The 16,424-nt window shown below is 42.9% G+C and overlaps 1 long non-coding RNA gene across 1 annotated transcript; it reads left to right on the forward strand.

The window, feature by feature from the left end:
* Positions 1-996: 996 nt before the first annotated feature.
* LOC111948497 lies at positions 997-4,056 on the forward strand. Its single transcript, XR_002874501.1, has 2 exons — positions 997-2,627; positions 2,728-4,056. It is a non-coding gene; the product is annotated as an uncharacterized LOC111948497 (long non-coding RNA).
* The last annotated feature ends 12,368 nt before the right edge of the window (positions 4,057-16,424 follow it).

The raw sequence follows: 16,424 nt of genomic DNA on the forward strand, positions 1-16,424 counted from the left end.
TCGTAAATTCTGCATATTGACCAGGTTATTCTCTTAGTGAATAACTCAAATTGTGGGGAAGTGAAGTATGTGGACGGCATAGCGCACCTGTATAAGTTTTGTGGTTCACCCTCCTGAAACAGCAAATTGGACTAAGGAAATTCATGAAAATTAATTAGAGCTGAGCAAATTGTGCAGGTGTTGTGTCTGTTTAGCCTGTCAAAATTGAATAAACACTAAATTGGGAGCGTGTGATATTTGGATTACGTTAAAATTTAGTAGGTTTTGCGTCTGTTTGAGCCTGTACGAAATCCCGTACGAAAACAACAGTGTTACTATAGGAACTAATTTTGCGCGTTTTAGGATTTTCGGAAAAACCAGGAAGGCAGCGAACCTTCACAAATTATTTTTAATGCGTAGAGAAACCACAGAGAGATTCACAATAAAAATGAAAGGTGCACTAGACAGAAGAAATGAGGAAACCGGTGAATTTTGTTTTGACGACAGACGACGCTGACGACTTGACTTGACAACAGCGGTGAAAATGGCTTGAATGAGGATGAATGGAATGAAATGTATCCGATTTTGGAAAGAATGGAATGAAAGAGTGTTTGAAATCTGTGTGTTTTAACTGTATTTCCACGTTTCCCTGTGTATTGTCTGCTCTATGGACGCAGCCATCTTAATCACAGTGTGTTTAATGACGGGACGTTTTAGTTGCTTCAAATGTGTCGACGATTCTGATTGGGTTTGACTGTACCACGTGGTAAGCGTGACGGAGTCCTAGCCAAAATGGCGACGTGTGGCTGTGATTGGCTTTGTTTGTACCATGTGGTCGGCGAGACGCGTCCCTGACGACCAAGTATGACGGAACGTGCTGAACTTTTTCACGATGAAAATTTGAAGAGTTTGGGATGTAATTTGCGGTAAAATCATGATCGTCGTTATCGAGCGTGGTAATGACCTCGGTTGTAGTTTAAAAACAAATTTCAGTGGGTTTTCGGTTCGCCGAAAAAGGTTTTTATGTTGCACAGCTCCTCCGACGGGAGCCTCTGCCGCAACGGTGAGATCAACGTGCATGGTTGCAGGGTCTAATACATTTGGGGTAAAATAATTTTGTAATTATTTCGGTTTTCTTGTGAATACATGTCCCTAATTTGTTTGTATGTCCTAATAACCGCGATTAAGTTCAGTTTTGTTCGAAGAAGTATTATTGACATTTTTAATTTGTTTAAGTTCGTTTTTCTGTTTGTTTTGATCTTGTGCACTGCTGTTTGAATGAGAAGCGAATGAGTGGTGGTTTTGTTTGTTTGAATCATAATCAATAGTATTTGAAAATTGTTATCAGAATGGGGAAAAGGACGAGGTAAAGGAAAGGGAAACATGGTTTTTGAGGATTTGGAAGGATGTTGCAATGTAGAGACAAGAAATGTAAGGTGACAAGCAGGAGAAATTAAAAGGCATTGTAAGTAAAATGGAGGGTCTGTGGGCATGGAAAAGTGTGGTATGAAAGTGCAGGGTATGGTAGAACAGGAGAAGAGGGAACATGAATGTTAAAACGCTAGTTATGAACGATTCATTTCAGTGAAATGGTTTAATTTTGTTTGTGTAAGGTACCTAATTTGTTGTGTTATGTCTTTTGCAGAAACGGTTAAAAGTTCTTGTCTTTGTATTGATTGTCTGTGTTTTAGATTGTGAATTGTGTTTTTGGTTAAATAAGGAAAAGCTTAAATTGTGGGATTTTGTTGCTTTTAGTACTTCTTCAAATTCTTTTTGTAGGGCAAAAACAGTCCTTAAGGGTAAGTCAAAACAATTTGTCTTTATTTTTTTGATTAAGAGTGAATGATTAGCGGCCAGAATGCATGTAATACAATATATTTTCCAAAGATTTTACTCCAGGTCCATCATTTCGGACAAAGAAAATTTTAGGGATTTTTCCCTTTGCTGGCTTTCATTACTGATCAACTGACGGTGTTGGAGACGGTGAAGACTGAACATGACTAATCCATTCTAAATCTCTTTCCAAGCAGAAGAGCAGCCCCCCCGAGATCTCATAAAACTTTAGGCAGAAAACCCCCCTCTGCTACGTGGGTGAGTGACAAAGGCGCATAAGTTTACCATCCTCCGCAGCTCTCTACCTTCACAGGAGGGAGCCGAGTCAGCAGTGACTGACCCCCAGAGCACATTTGAAGAAACAGGACAGGAGAGAGGGGGAGGTTGAGCAACTGAAGAAAAACAATTCTTTACCCTGCTGAAATGATTCACACAGGATAAAAGGTGTTTTAAAAAAGAAAAGGAAACTAACATGAATTTTGACTTTTGATGCCCTCAGAGACAGCAGTAATGACGTGTCATGCTCAGCCATTCGGAGGCCAAAACAGGAGGACGGGTGGAAAAATCCTGGGAGAAGCAGGCCACCCAGGGGAACCCAGCAGCAGTTGGAAATGGCATCTATGGCGCTCTGAACCCTGACAGCCCACAACGAGGTGCCCAACAGCAGAATGTACAGACCAAGAGGCAGAGGGTCTGGAGGAAAAATGAACAGTACCCATGACCACTCCAAGCCCTCCTCCACCGTGGCGAGGACCACAGGGCAAGTCGGACAACACCACTTGATGCAGGAGCCATTGTCTTTTTCAAGCTCAAAGGTAACCACTGATGAGTCTACTGGACACTCTACCTGCTCTGACAAATGAACAGATGACTCCTCAAAACCTGCAAAAGACCATCCGACTGACTTTTGACCAGATGGTGGAACATTCATGCGTGCATTCACCAAACACGCCTGTGAATCTGTTGGGATGGGACAGTCTTGTCAAAACAGGAGACAGCAGACTGGATGCCATGCCGGACACCACAGCCGACCCCCACTGCAGACATGTAAAGGGCCCTGAAACGCCAGGTGGTTTCGTTAATTTCAGGTTTGAAGCCTGGACTCCTGTGTTTGAAGCCTCCGAATGGTCTGACCTGTACACTCCATTATGACAGAGAGCATGATTAACAGTAAGAAGTATTTCAGCAGGTAGAAGACCACACGTGGCATTTGAACTACACTGACATATATTAACCCTGAGGGCGAGCGGCTTATTGTGCATTCATACACTCACAAATGCAATGATACTAGCTGTCAGACACAGCTGTATCTCACATAGGATTAGACTAAGCAGGACATTAACAACACATTGGTTAAATTGTGTTTTTTCAGGTGTTCACTCTCCTCCCTCAATAAAAATGTACAGGTTAATTTTGCCGTTCAACAACCGAGCAGAGAGGAGACGGCTCATGAAGATGCAGAGGTGATGTTAAAACGCTCTCTGATGCTTCATGGTCCACAGGTTCAGTTGATGTTGGTTCATTCTTCATCGTCCCCCCGGTGGTGATTCAGGTAACTGCAGGAGCACAGGTTTTTAGATCTCAGTGCAGCTGAGTGACTGATGCAGATGAAGGGAGGAAGGAAACTCAGTCTGGGCTGTAGAACTATAGTGTCATTGAATATTCGTATTCTTCATGGTGTACTTCTTTGAAACCGGTTTTAAAAGTAGATGGATTGCATATGATTTAAGCTAATGTTAATTTGAGTTGATGACGTCACCATTATTATAAAACCTATCCGTCCCTGATCCATATTGCATGCTGTCACCTTTAACCTCACAAGGTGTGTTGTTTGTTGCTATTGACTTAGCACACGTTTTCTTTTAATGGAATCATTACATAAAAATAGCAGACCATTGTTCGCATTATAGTACAGAGGGGTTCATAAAATCCTTCTTGCATTTTTGATCACTGTTTAAAGTCTCTCTGACAGAACATTATGCTATAAGAGGTTTGTGTTTTGCTAATACAGGTTGATGACATCTGCCTGCAATTAATGAAAGATCTTCTGTTGCAGTTGTATTATTTCTTCTTGTGACCTTGCCTTTTACAGGAACGTGGACAGGACGCCTCTTCACCTTATCGGTGCACCAAACTGTTTATTGTTTTTATGTTCTTGCTTTACATTTAATTCGTTTTATGTGTTTGTCCTGGAGCTTAGCCCCAGGCCAAGAGAGGGAGGTAGACAAAAGAGGTCTTAATGATTAAAAGAAGGACATTATTTTATTATCGTTTAAATGTATTTGTTTAGAAAGAATGTTTTAATAGTAACACAGATTGACCATTTTTAAAATTTTAAAGCTTTGTGTGTCTGTTCATCTGATTTTCTCTCATCCACAGCAAGGATGAGTAGGTTCTACGACTGGGTCATTAGACAACAGCCCATAATAAACTTCTTTCTTTTTCTTGAATTTGTATTTTCCCCACTTGTGTTCTTCATAAAACAGCACGAGGGGAAGCAGACCTTTGAGAAGAGAAATGTGGTGGACCTTTTCCATCATATTTTTTCTCTTACTGCGCATGCGTAAATTGATTCTTGTCTCATTGTCTTTTGTGTTTTATTGTTTTTTATTTTTTAATTTCCGGACCCTAACACTAACAAAAACTTAGACCCACAGCAGAATCATCTTGGCAGAACAGTACCACAGCAGTGGACACCCAAAGTCCTTTTGCAGCCGTTCTGTTGTATCAGATGTGTCACATCTCTAATAACAGGCTTTTTGAGAAGTCCATAGGAGGCCAGGTCCCAGCTTGCCAGAGCTTGTGGGACATGCAGAAGGAGGACGCGAGTGTTCGAGGCCCGGAATGACCTTTTTTGGACTTTGTTACATTTTACAAAATTGCTTGCTGTTATGTTTGACAATTTTCTTTTCTCTTTTCATCGTCTGTGTGATTTTGTTCTGCTTTAACATTTCTCAATTCCCCTCCTTAATTCCAGGTGTTCCTTTTTCTTACAGGAAGTGCTATTTTATTGTCTTTATCTTTTACTTTTTAGAATAATTTGAATTTTTATTTGTGCATTTTCTTTATTTACTATTTTTTGTCTTGTTCTTTGTAAACGCCAATGTGCCAAAGATCCAATGAAGCATGAGTGTCCTTAGGGACGGTCGCCGATGGGGCTCGGGGCCTTAGCGAGCATTTTTCCTGTCCAACTGAATGTTTCTTAAAGATCATTAATGCAAGCTCCACAGGTTTTTCGCTGCTAAACTCATAAACGGATCATCAACACCTTTGAAAGGCACATTGGTTCTGTTTATATATTGTGAGGGCTCGAGAACACAGCTGTTTTGATGGCATGATGTGATGATGTGTTTTTATTTTTGTGTGACCTCACTTCATGAGGTCAAGAGAGGGAAGCTGAAGGAATTTATATTTTTTGGTAAATTCATTAGGGTTTGCAGTCTTAAATTTTATTACATTGAAGATAAGTCATTTGCTGAAGTGTGTGCTTTTACATCCTTAAAACCTCGAAGAAGCTTCTTTAAGTTGTGAGAGGTTTCAGGAATGCAGCTCCAACCTCCAACCCCCTTCAGGAGAAAACAGTCTTTGATCTTCTAAGACCATCTGGAAGCCTTAACTGTAGATCTGACATGGACCAGAATTAAATTGTCTCCAGGATTCAATTTAAATCATGGGAAACCGTGGAGGTGTCAACTCACATGAGAAGGACAAAGAGTTGGGACTGATTGCCTGCGGAGAGGGATCCGGGCGACTCTGCTGGACCCCCATGGGGACACAGTTGGTGGTCGGACAGATGTCCGTCTTTGAAATAACCCCCCTGGACGTTTGAAGCAGGAAGCTAGGACCAAATGGTGTAACTCCTAACATGGGCTGAAGGAAGTAGGCAGGCTCCTCTGTCAGCCAATCTCCAGCGACCAGAGGCGGAGATTCGGCGGCCATCTTGCTCCCGGGGGAGGATGTTCTGACCACATGCTTAAAAGTCTGAACTCAAGGAATTTTCCGGTGTCTCCAGACAAGCTGCATGTGAATTCGGAATGTAACCTCTTGCGTATTGCAGGCCTTGATTTTGGACACCCAGATCGATCTGTTTTTTACTCTGTTTTTAGAAATATTGTTAGGGAATAAATTTGTTAAACTTAATCCGGCCGAATCCCGTGGTTTTCTTCTTCTCGACTTTATTGAACATGCAACAAGGAAAGTAATCTCAAAGCGACAGATTATATTTTTCCAACAGTACATAAGAATAGGACGGCCTCCAATAACACCATGGCCTGCCTTTGCTCTTATCTTGTGTGAATTCCAGGTCCTCACGACTTCATCCAGTTCATCCTTTAACAAAAAAAAAAAAAAGGCATTGTATATAACTACCGTATGCGTTAAACAACACACAATCCAATCACGATAATACATAGGAACGTATGATTTACTGATATAATGCCACGGCGCAATGATATTAGTTAAAAATGAACAGGCAGTTTGTTAGTGGGCGCTCTCCGACCCACATTTAAGTGGCAGATAGATGTTTAAAATGCTTTTACTTTTACAAATTAGCCAAAGCATATATTACAAAATTATATTCTTCACTTGCTCAGTAAGATTTTATGCTCCTCTCCTCGATATGTTTAATATATAGTATATATGTTTATGTTCTGCCCTCACTGGAACTATGGTGTGATGTCTAGCTTGATAACAACAGGTTCCTCAACAAACATCCAGACAGCTTGATCTTTTTGGACATTTATGAAAAACACTGTGAAACTGAAATACAGAAATACAAATCTATACATTAATAAAATGGAATGTGATGTGTTATTTATCATATAAAGTATTCATCTATACGTGTCTAAATACAACAGAAACTATAGAAATATGTACTAAAATTACTGGTATTCACGTACTTTTAACGGATTATTAGTATGGATGTTATTGTGGTGCACCCAAATATGTGTAACCACCATCCCCCATGGATGGATGGATACCTGGTTGAAAGTTCAGGGAAATGACAACCTTAAGTTTTGTATTACTCTGGGGAAGTTGATAGAAACTGTGAGATGATTTGTGTAATCTTAGGGTCAGTTTGTCGAAGTTTATTGTACCGGGGCGATTAACGGCTCAAGCAGCTGTAACAGCTCGCGGCGGAAGTCTCGCGAGCGTTCTCGTCGTTATCCCGAGAACACAGGGGTGCACGTTATATGTATTTTCTCTCAACAGAAAAAAAGAATGAAGCTTTTAAACCTTGAATCTTACTTTAAATTCTTTAAGGAGCCTCCTGATGTGATTAGATGTGTTGAACAGATCAAGAATGTATTGTCAGTAGTAAATCAATGAACACCTAACCAAATTGTAAATATGTTACAGAAATTGTATAAAGATGAAATCTGAGGAAAGAAACTAAGGAGTCTGTTATTCTTTCTCTGACATCTCGCCTTTGTTTTGCAGTTTTGCAGATTTTCTCATTGTTACTGTGGCCATCGTGCTCGAGGCCCGTAACATTATCATAACATTGAAAACGGCAAACGAACGCTAACACCGTTAACATCGCTACCTTACAAGCGTTTTACGTGGTGACATTCTTTTAACTGCTAAAACTGAACACTTATCATCTGAACATTAATTATTACATGACTCACAGACATACGTATTCCAGGGTCCAGACGAGAATGAAAAAGATGAATAACAACAACAGCTGGTCTGTGTTTACAGTTTCTATGGCAACTCTGAGACTATAACAGTGTTGCGCAACGGTTACTCTGTCAGCTTTCTAAAGGGGGCAGTACAGGTTATATTACGTTTTTAACTGTTTCATACAAAAATAAAAAAAGTTTGCCTACATTGTCTTGAGGAACACAGTGCTTACCTGAACAAGATTTAGGAAGCAGAATTGGATAAGACTTTTGTCTAAGAAGTCGCCGGAGAAATGTCCATCTCCTTGGAGAGTTTGGAAAAGGTTAATCCAAAATTGTGCGCTTTGTTTCCTCAAGATTCCCCACCACCACTCGATCCGCTGGTTTGCAGTACTGCGACCATTGAGGAAACTTCTGTGTAACGACTGAAGCCGTCAATGCAACCATTTATGGCAATGCCGTAGGGCTTCAGTTTGTCGTAAGAATTCACATGCCACAGAGCGTTGGGACCTTTGTTGTGGTAATGCCTGCGTTTCAGACGCTGCCTCCGCCCGAGTTCCACACCTTCGGGGTCAAATAGCTTGATCAGCTGCCTAACTGTATCTTGTGAAACCACGTATCCTCTCTGTATTGCACGCAATTGTAACCATCGATATCCTTGCATCTGTCCAGTACTGGTTATTTCTGTTTGCAGGAATGCGGCGACGTCTTCCAAGTTGGAGTGGTTTCTCCTCCTGAATAAACGCAGTTTCTGACACAACCTCTTCAAAGTACGAATACTTATTAAAACGGATGTTTATGTGCTAAAAGGGAAAGAATTTCTTTGTTGCTAAAGCCAACTCTGAAGTACAAAGCCACTAGCTCACTAACATTAGCCATAACACTGAATACTCCTGAAAGACTCGCAACCTTGCGACTTTAATCTCGAACTTTATTTCGACTTTTATCTCGACACGACAAGTTTTTTCTCGAAACTTTGTGTCAAGTTTTTTCTCGAAACTTTGTGTTGAGTTTTTTCTCGAAACTTTGTGTTGAGTTTTTTCTCGTCATGGCGAGATTAAAGTCGACATGAAGACTTTAATCTCGTCACATTGGTGTGACGGGGAACCAAGGAGGCACCCAGGTGCAGGAAGCTAGAGAAGCCAGTAAACCACAACGCTGCGACAATGACAGAGGGTTCAGAGCAACTTAAGAAGGGCACAGATCAGGAGCACATGAGAACCAGCTGTGAACACCTGAGAGCAGGGAGGGGAGGAGGGACCTCCAGGAGGAGTGCAGCTGAGCAGCAGGAGGCTTTCCTTGACAGTTGGCCCTAAAACTCCCTCGTAAAGTTCTTTATGTATTTTATCCCTGGTCATTTATTTTGAAAGCAGTTTATGTCTTAAATAACTTAAAGGAAAGTTCCTAGCTACTTGATTTTTTTTTTTCTGGGAGAATTTTATTTTTGTTTACACCACATATGCACTAAATGGTGTCATTTATTTTTAACAAAGACAATATAATTTGTTCACAGAATTAATATCTGATTAACAGCTATTTCTTTTAAATTAAGCAATGGCTGTGCTTTTGTTTTTCAAAAGTTAATAACAATGTGCCTGGAATCTACTTGACTTGTTCATTTTTTATATCGTTGTTTTATTGTTTACAGCAATTTTGTACTAAATAATGACACTGCTGCTCATGTTCACTATTGTTTAAACCAAATTTTACAGATATTTCCAAATAAAAATTGTCATATTTTGTCAAAGACAGAGTATTACTGATTTCAGCAATGTTACACAAAAGTCTGTTATTCATTACACCAAATAGGACACAAGTTGTTTATTATCATTGTGTTTAAAAAATAAATGGGGAAATATTTTCCAAAAAACAGTTTTTCAAGTTCTTCTTTCTTAAAGTTTGATATATCGTGAGTTGTTAGAGACAAGATATATCGATTATCACAATATTGCCATATCGTGATAGTATCGTTATCGTGAGCAATGTATCGCAAATCGTATCGTGTCGTGGGGTACCCAGTGATTCCCAGCCCTAATTTAATCCAGGTTTGAGCAGTCCAGGTCCAGCAGTTTTTGCACAGGACCTAGTCTAAGGTGGACTCAGTGCATAAAATGCGATAAAGATCAACCTATTTCACATTTTCTCAAATCAGAGGAAGGTTTCACAAATCAGAAACTGTGTTTAATGTGTTCTTTGCTATCTAAATTATAATTTAATCCAGGTTTGAGCAGTCCAGGTCCAGCGGTTTTTGAACAGGACCGGGTTTTAGGTGATCATAGCGCGAAAAATACAGCAGAATGTTCCTTTAGTGCCCTCGCGCATCGGAAGCTGTGAATCGGAAGCCAACTTCAGGGTCGTGCCACAGAGCAGAACAAATTCCTGACTGACTACATTATCATTGCATAATGTACAAATGAACAAAAACATATATACAAATAATTTGGAAAAAAAGCTTGGTTGGAAGATTTGGAAAATTAAATTAAAATGTTTCTATATGTTCATGGTTTTTTGTTTTTCTTTAGTTTTTTTTCTAACTTGTTCTGTCCAACAGCTGAGCAAACACATTAGAGCTGAAAGCCTTTTGTGTTGGACAGGTTTTACTATCACAAAAAGAGGTTATAGAACTTTAGAAGCCAGAGTGTAGATTAGTATAAACCCCCTTTTGTTGTATTATTTTGTTTATTTATTTGTTATGTATATAATATATATTTTATATTTGTTCATTTGTTTTTATGTTTAGCGTGTGTGGGGAGGGAGAGGGAAAGAAAGTGTGTGTGGGGGGGGGGGGGTGGAAGAGAGTAAAAGGAAGAAAGGTGAAAAGGTGGGGGATACAAGCACTGATCTGAATAAGTTATTATTTTAAGCTGTAACAATTATACCAGATCTGGTGGAAAGACAAATCATCAAAGGTGAAAATCTGACACTAAGATGAGTGGAAAACACGTGTCCATCAATACACTGTGAGTTAGGAGGAGGGATGAAGCAGATGAAGCAGTGTGGCAGTGTGCACGTGCACGTGGGGGTGGAGATACATGCATGCTGCCGAAGTGAACCGTGTGTTCATAAGGGGGAGCCAGATCCTACCCAGCCAGACCAGCCAGACCAGCCAGACCAGGAGAGGGGAGGAGAGACCCCCAGGCTAGGAGCCCCCCCATCATCTGGACCCAGGCAGCCCGGGAGGGGGGGAAGAGGGGACCGCCCACCCAACCAGCTAGGCGCAGAGAACGCCCCCCTACAGGGGCCCCCCCAATGCCCAGAGGCATAAGCAAACCCGGTGTCCGGCCCCCAGGCCACAGGCCAGGAGCGCTTAGCCGTACCAGGCGGCAGCCATGGGGGCCACCGTGCGCCGGACACCGAGACAAGGGCCAAGGACGAAGCCAGGGCCCACAGAACCCATGAGTCGCCCACCACCCAACCGGCGCCCCGTCTCCGCAAGCCAGCCCCGGCACGCGACCTGAGCAACCCAGAGATCGCCGCACACCCACAGCCACCCCCCATAACCCTACACACTACAACCCCCCCGCCACAATACCTGAACCCCCCTCCCCAACCCTGTCAGTGCCCTCCCCTCTCTGTGATTGGGAGGGAAAGCCCCAGAGGGTCCCAGCGAGCCAGCCCCCAGGTCCATCCCACCCATGCACTCACACACACATACTCACAATCATCTGGTTCCCACCCCCCGCCGCCACGCAGTAACCCCCCCCAGCCGACCGACCCCCAGCGCCGTATGCCCGACCATCACCGCAGTCGACAGGATACCCATAAGCCCGGCAGCCCCAATTTGTTGTTCATAGTTTTAAGTGTTCTTTCTTTCTTTTAAAGCTGAGGTTGCAAGACTATTTGCCACTTACAGACCAAGATCTTCCTGAACATAATTGTCATCTTTGACCTCACCATCTCCCAAGAAGAAACCCTACTGCTTCACTTACACACACTCATTCTTCTGCTTGAGTGATCACTTGTCAGACACAGTGTCATCCAAAACACCCAAGTTTGAATTAACCGCAGCTGGACTTGGGGAGAAACAGATTTCTTTTCAAGGTATTTTGGCAGTTGAGCTGCTAAACCTAGGTTGGAAATTATCAACAGAAATATATTTGACTTATTTTATTATTTGGGGGATGCATTTATTTTGCAGCAAGGGATGATGATCCACAAATTTTCAAATCAACTATTGAGGAGACATTCCCTCAGCTGAAAGACACAGGAGGGTTTGAACTGCTGCGAATCTCTGGCACAACCAGAAGCCGTAACCTGGGCTTGATCCCATGTCCAGACACTGGATATACAGTGAGATATATCCGCAGCCCCACATGTGGAATTGGACAGGCAATAATTTATATAAGATCTCTGCAGAAAAGTATTCCTGTGGACGATGTGAGTAATAAATTGGGTTACAAATGGTTATATCTTTCTTAATGTGTTGGTTTTATGTAGTTGAGTGGCAAGTAACAGGGCAGCTACAATTTTATGATAAAAAAAAATGTCAGAGACATCAAATCTATCAGTATTTTCATTCACCAAATCAACTAGTTGCATTGACAAACCATTCACATTCAAATTGCTTTTGTAATAATCAGAGGATAATTTCTTTTCTCTTTTTGCAGGGCTCCTTTATACTCCAGCAACAAGGGCCACTCACAAAATGTCTGAGTTGTCACACAGACATTCCTTTGAATATAATAAAAAAAACCACATTTTCAACTGCAGAAGGTAGACACATTTTGTTTCAATTTTTTATTAAAGCATTTGTAAAAAATAAAATGTATTATATATATATATATATATATATATATATATATATATATATAATATATACTGTATGTATATCTGAACGTTAAAACCTTTTGTTCATTCTCATCACAGTCCATTGAGTGAGACAGCACCTCGGTTGGAAACAGATTACCTGGGTTAGGCAGAATAATAATTCCATGATAGGGATAGAGGTGCCATCCTGTAGCTACAGCAATGCCCAGAATATTTGCAACGAAGCAGAAGAATCAGATGTTACCATTTTGGATTCTGACATTGTGCCAGTTAGAGCAGTGCATTCTTCAGATGAAATGGTACTGCTGCAGCAAGCAGCAACTCAACCAGAAGCAGAAAAGTCAAGTGCAGGGGAAGCACCAGATAACTGAAACACAAAATGTAGCTAGGGAAATATTCTGTAAACTACTTGGCTCAGTATACACAACTAGTGATGAAATAATTGTGCTTATTAATTTTAGTTATCTACTCAAATGCCTGTCTTTCAGAGTGGAAATGTGAACCAGATGGAACTGAACCTGCCAGTCTCTACAAGTCCAACCTACTGTCACCGCATGAGACCAGGAAGGCAGTTGTCCTGCAAATGGATTTGAGGGAAAGTACTGAGGATCAAGAGAGATCCCTTCTCTCCTTTTACAAAGTCCCAAAGGTAGAGTGGGCAAGCCCTGTCTTCTGCAAACTGCAAGGTAATGTCACCAAAATGAAAAATAATAAGTAGATGGAGATATGTTTAATTTTTTGTTGATTTAATCTTTATTTATCCAGGGGATGCTGCTGTTGGGGAAGGGGTGAAGAGTTTGGCTTTCATTTGAACTTTGGTATCTATTTTACTGGGCCCAGCGGTGCTCTCTCTGCGCGGGGAGGAGGTTCACATTACACCTGAGCCGGGGGTGTTCGTGTCCCTGGGGGGTGGGTTCTGGTCCTTGCCCCTGAGTGCTGGGCCCCGCCAAATTTCCAACTGTGGCCGAGGCTGGTCGGCCATGTTTACAACACCCCTTGTGGGCCCCCTTTTTCCCCGAGGTGCCCCCTCCAGGGCGGGGGCGGCGGGAACCTGCCTTGCTCCTCCCTGGACCAACCGTGGGCCGGGTGGGTTGCTGCCTGGAGTGCGGAGCGGGTCTCCCTTGGGTGGTCCTGGCTTGTACCTGGGGTTTGGGGCGGGGGGATGCCAGGAACTCCTGGGTGGTGATGGGGTGCTCGTCTGGGGCTGTGGGCGTCCTTCTCCGGTGGAGCCCTGCGCTGGGCTCTCCCGGCGCGGCAGGGGGGCTGCTCTCCTGGTTGGGCTGGGGCGGCGCTCTCTTTCCCCCCGTGCCTCCCTGCTCCCTGGCTCTGGGGGCGTCGTGGCGGTCCTGCTGGCCCTGGCCTGGGTGGCGGATTTGGTCACCCGGGGGGCGGTTGTTCCCTGCCTGCTCCCGTGTGGCGTTGGGGGGTTCCAGCTGCCGCTGCTGCTGCGGCGGGGGTCTTGGGGTGGGGATGGCTGGCACTCTCCCTCCTTCTTTTCACATTCCACCATCCATTTTGGAAGAACATAAACACTCACCTGAGCACAGGTGTTAGCTCACCTTTGCACTAACAGTTTGCATGACTGAATGACTGAAATATTTCACACTAGTTGGTTTTAAGGCATAAGTATGCGTGTGTGAACACTATCTGTTTTGTGTACATGTTAACATGTGGACATTTTTGCAGCTAGCAGGTGTGTTTATAACATTTGAGTGTGTGTGTGTGGACAGGCCCCGCCCTTTTTGTACTACATTTGAACCTTACCCTAATGATAAAGAACCAGTAAACTTGTTGCTTTGTGCTGCTTCATGGTCTTATCCCCCCTCCCCTCCTATTATAAACCTCCTACCCCCCCCCCCCCCCCCCCCCTCTAACATCCCTCTCTCTTCTTCCCTTCTTTCCTTTTCCGTCCGGTCCAACACCAAAGATTTTCAAACATGATTAAAATTAATAAAGTTTGGCCTCAATTACTAAAGGGGTTTATTCAGTCATGCCTTTGGTTGACTAATTAATAACCCCTCTTGTTAAAGTAAAATATGTCCAACACAAGACGCCCTCAGTTCTCAACTGCCTGCCCAGCTGTTGGACAGGACAAGTTAAAAAAAAAGAAAAAAAAACAATAAAAAGCTGTGATTTTGGTATTAAGCATACCTATCCAACTGCTACTAAACACAAATCTCTAATCAGCCAATCACATGGCAACAACTCAATACATTTAGGAATGTGGAAATGGTAGCGGCTGGGTAGCTCGGTTGGTAAGGTGGCAAGCTACCATGCAGGAAACCAGGGTTCGATTCCCGGAGGGGAATGAGCAATGGTACTGGGGGCAATTACCATATCAATGGCGAGCAGTGAGGGTCCTTAGGCAAGACCCTTAACGCTACTGCCTCCCGAGCGCGGTTTCGACTGCAGGTCACCACTCCCCAAGGGGATGGGTCAAATGCGGAGAAAGAATTTCCCTTCGTGGGATAAAATACAGTGTATAAAAAAAAAGAAAAAAAAAAGACAATCTGTTGCAGTTCAAACTGATCGTCAGAATGGAGAAGAAAGGTGATTGAAGTGACTTTGAACAGGACAAGATTATTGGTGCCACACAGGTTGGTCTGAGTGTTTCAGAAAATGTAGATAAACTGGGATTTTCAACCACTATCAGGATTAAACTAACAGGAGACAATAGTATTCAACAATTCATGTCTCTGCAGGTAAACGACAAATTTAGTGTTACTGTTTAGATTAATTTTTGATGAATTACAACATACTAGATCAGGGGTCGGCAACCCAAAATGTTGAAAGAGCCAAATTGGACGAAAAAAAGAAAAAACAATTATGTCTGGAGCCGCAAAATATTAAAAGCCCTATTTAAGCCTTATAATGAAAGCAACACATGCGATATGTATCTATATTAGCTATATTAGCCTACTATCAAAATGACTAAGTTACTACAAATACATAATGAACATTATTAACGATTAAATGTTTATTTGTGCATTCTGCGGAGAACGACGCATCACTTGCGCAAGTTTAACTTCATTACAATATCAATGAATTACCGTAAATTCCGGACTACAAAGCGCACCCGATTACAAGCCGCACCCACCCATATTCACGTGTTTGACTGCTTTTATACATACACAAGCCGCGTCAGAGTACAAGCCGCGCATGTGATAGCCGATATTGTCATCCTGACAGACCACGCCCAGCATCCCAGAGTGTGTGCAATTCATTAGCACATTGTGGGTGGTGCCAATTTTGCCTCTGGGTCACGTATTTAAGTGTATCGACATCTGACAAACAGCATGGAGCTCTATTCTGTTCACAAGTCCCTCAGTTATGGTGTTTTTATTTCATTTTTTTTTTTTACTTATTGACAATCTAGGTATCTAACATAAAATTACAAACAGTAACCATATAATCAACATTACATCCCTCAGTTATAATGAGGAAATTTACATCCGCGATTCCACATTTCCCATGAGTCTTAGGGGCTAAAGGCGGGGCCAACGCCCGGCTCGCCATTCTGTTGTACGTGTTTAAGAATTAGCAGCAGTGCATGGAGGGGTGAACGGGAAAAGCTCTCCTTCCGCTTGTGTCGCAGCAGCGTTATGGGAGTAACAGGACTGGTTAGAAAACACAACGGTAAAATAAAGCAGCGGCGACTGAAAAGCGCGCGCCTCAGCGCGATACGCGCGCCTCAGTGCGGCGCGTGCGTCAGAATTCAGAAGCCTCTGCACTCCGCGGACGCCTCTGCGCTCCACTCCTGCCCCGCGCGCTCCTTGTCTCCCCTTCCTATCTACTCCGACACCTCTGGCCAGGGCGGCTTCAAGGAAGAGCACTTCGTCCCCGTTGCGCCGGTGGATGGAGCAAATCGTTTCTGTGCAAAGCAATCGGACTTAATACTGTACGTTTTGTGTATGAGGGGCGGATGCGTTGTTACGTGTGGGAGCCATCAGACTGCCATCGGCCCCGCAGCTCAATCAGCAGGAGAAGATGTCTCCAGCTCACACGGAGGCTGTGAGTTTTTCAAAGCAAAATTCCGCTTTTACGGTTGCCTTAGAAACCGTAAATGGAGTGTAAATTCACTCCATGCGCTGTTCTCTCCGTCACGCAGCAAACCGGCTTTTCCAAACCCGTTGGTGACGGTGGACTTTTTTACGCTGCTTTTAACGATTGCTTTTAACTTGAAAGCTTCATCATATTGTAGCGGCGATCACGTGCACGTTG

The sequence above is a fragment of the Oryzias latipes genome, chromosome 13 (assembly GCF_002234675.1).
Source record: "Oryzias latipes chromosome 13, ASM223467v1".
Classification (NCBI taxonomy): Eukaryota; Metazoa; Chordata; class Actinopteri; order Beloniformes; family Adrianichthyidae; genus Oryzias; species Oryzias latipes.